The following is a 2,826-nucleotide window of genomic DNA, read 5'->3' as shown; positions in this document are numbered from 1 at the left end:
ACACAATTCAGATGATACAGCAGTTTGTTCATTTTGATGGTTTGCAGGATGAGGATCCCAACACGCACTTGGTGAATTTTCTTAAATTTTGTGATACATTCAAAATCAATGGCGTTTCTGATGATGCCATTCATCTTCGGTTATTTCCCTTTTCACTGAAAAACAAAGCCAAACAGTGGTTGAACTCGTTACCACGAGGGTCTATTACTACTTGGGAACAAATGACCAAGAAATTTTTACTAAAATATTTTTCGCCAACTAAAATGGCTAAATTACGTAATGATATCTCTTCTTTTGTGCAGATAGATTTAGAAACACTTTACGATGCATGGGAGAGATACAAGGACTTACTGAGAAGATGCCCTCACCATGGGTTACCGCTTTGGCTGCAAGTTCAAACGTTCTACAATGGTGTGAATCCCTCGACAAGACAAATGATTGACGCAACTGCTGGCGGAACCATCAACAATAAAACACCGGGAGATGCCTATGACTTCATAGAGGAGATGCCACTGAATAACTATTAGTGGCAAGTTATGAGGACAAAGCCAACGAAAACAGCCGGCATTTATAACATCGATTCAGTCACCATGCTCTCTAATCAGGTAGAACTTCTCAATAAAAAGATTGATAGTTTTCTTGGTTCTACGCAGGTACATCCAATAATAAGGTGTGACTCAAGCGGAGGAGGTGTGCATACAGAATATCAATCCTTCAATCCTACAACTGAAGAAGAACAAGTCAACTACATGGGTAACAATAACTTTAGATCTCAAAATAACTCATATAGTAATACTTATAATGTAGATTGGAGGAACCACCCAAATTTCTCCTGGGGTGTTCAAGGGAATCAAAAGCCACAAAATCCTCAGGGTTTTCAACAGACACCTTATCAACAAGAGAAGAAACCAAACCTTGAAAAGATGCTTTCTAAATTTATCTCGGTGTCAGAAACCCGTTTCCAAAATACCGAGAAGAACTTAAGAATCAACAAGCATCGATCCAAGGACTCGAAACTCAAATAGGCCAGCTGTCCAAACTAATCTCCGAACGACCACAAGGTAGCTTACCAAGTAATACTGAACCTAATCCGAGGGAACACCTCAATGCAATTAGCACCCAAAATAAGGACGGACTCATTGCACCCAAGCCAGAAATACAGTAAAACAACACGATGAACAAAGGACAAGAAGAGGTAAACAATAATGATCCCAAATAGGTAAGTACGAATCATGAACCTCGTGTGCCATATCCTAAAGCGATGACGAAAGATAGAACAGAAGAACAATTCGGTAAGTTTGTCAAACTCTTAAAAAAATTACATATTAACTTACCCTTTAATGAAGTTCTTTCGCAGATGCCCAATGCAGCAAAATTGTTAAAGGAACTTCTGAGCAATAAAAGGAAATTAGACACTACATCGCATGTGGAACTCAATGCATTCTGCTCAGCTATTCTAAAGAATAAGCTACCTAACAATTTGAAAGATCTAGGGAGTTTTACAATTCCTTGCTTAATTGTTAGTTATCTGTGAATAATGCTTTAGCTGATCTAGGGGCAAGTATAAATGTTATGCCCTATAAAATGTTTAAACGACTCGGTCTCGATAAACCCAAACAGATTAGGATGAGTATACAATTGCCTGACAAAATAGTTAGATTTCCTAAAGGTATTATTGAAGATGTTCTCCTTAAAATTGATAAGTTTATTTACCCAGTAGACTTTGTCGTCTTAGATATGGATGAGGATAACGAGGTACCTTTAATTTTAGGATGACCCTTTTTAGCAACTGGCAGAACCATTATTAATGTAGGCACAGGAGAGCTAACACTTCGTGCTGGTGACGACACAATAACACTTTAGGCACGCGACTCAGTCAAAACCTCTAAAACTCAAGATAACGCTATAAAACTTGTCGATGATAAAACTAATACTCAATCATCCTTGCAAGAACCCCCTCAAACCAAGATAACAGAGACAGTGCACTATTATCATGTAGAGAACAAAGACACCCATGAGGAACGAAGGCTTCAAATAGAAGAACTAGATGAATGGCGAGCACACAAACTGCGAACACGTGATAAACCGAAACTACGCCAAAACAAGCCTGATACCTCTCCTAATCAACTTCAGGTTGGCGATAAAGTCCTACTGGATGCCGCAAATCCACACATGGTCACTAGCACACCAAATGAGGAAATCCCTCTTACGGTACTCAATATTTTTCCATTCGGTATGGTTGAGGTGAGTCATCACAAGTTCGGCACTTTTAAGGTAAACAACATCTGATTAAAACCTTATTTTAAGATTGAAAATAGGAACGAGGAGTATGAACTCCTCAAACCACCATGATAAGTCAATGGAGAGGTAAATCGAGCTTAGGCTATAAATAAGCGCTTCTTGAGAGGCAACCCGAGCATTAACATATTTTGATTTCTTTATTTTTAACTTCTCACTCTTTGAATCAATTAACTTAGTCTTTGAATTGCAAAGTTTTTCAGCACATACGGCCAGGCACACGGGCGTGCCTAAAGCTGTGGCCAAACAGGGGAAGAGACACGGCCGTGCGATACGGCCGTGTTGAAGCAAGACATGATTTCCCCAAATCACGGGGTGCAATAAATCCCTACGGTCGTGCGACATGGCCGTGGGTGAACTTAATAGGAAAAACACGGGCATGGGGATAGAAAACCATGGGTGTGCCAGGGACAAGGCTCAATTCTGTTTCTTCAACACGGGCGTGCGACATGCCCGGTCCATTCAGCCGTGTACAACAATACACTGGCGTGCTACTATAAAACATGGGCGTGGGAGAAGCGAACAAAG

General features: G+C 40.2%; 1 non-coding gene across 1 annotated transcript; it reads right to left on the bottom strand.

Annotated features, from left to right (window-relative positions):
* Positions 1–269: 269 nt before the first annotated feature.
* LOC128287415 (small nucleolar RNA R71) lies at positions 270–376 on the bottom strand. The gene has a single exon (XR_008278114.1). It is a non-coding gene; the product is annotated as a small nucleolar RNA R71 (small nucleolar RNA).
* Between the last annotated feature and the right edge of the window lie 2,450 nt (positions 377–2,826).

This window comes from Gossypium arboreum, chromosome 13, assembly GCF_025698485.1.
Source record: "Gossypium arboreum isolate Shixiya-1 chromosome 13, ASM2569848v2, whole genome shotgun sequence".
Taxonomy (NCBI): domain Eukaryota; kingdom Viridiplantae; phylum Streptophyta; class Magnoliopsida; order Malvales; family Malvaceae; genus Gossypium; species Gossypium arboreum.
The sequence above is the reverse complement of the archived record's forward strand: the minus strand, read 5'-3'. Positions and strand labels throughout refer to the sequence as shown.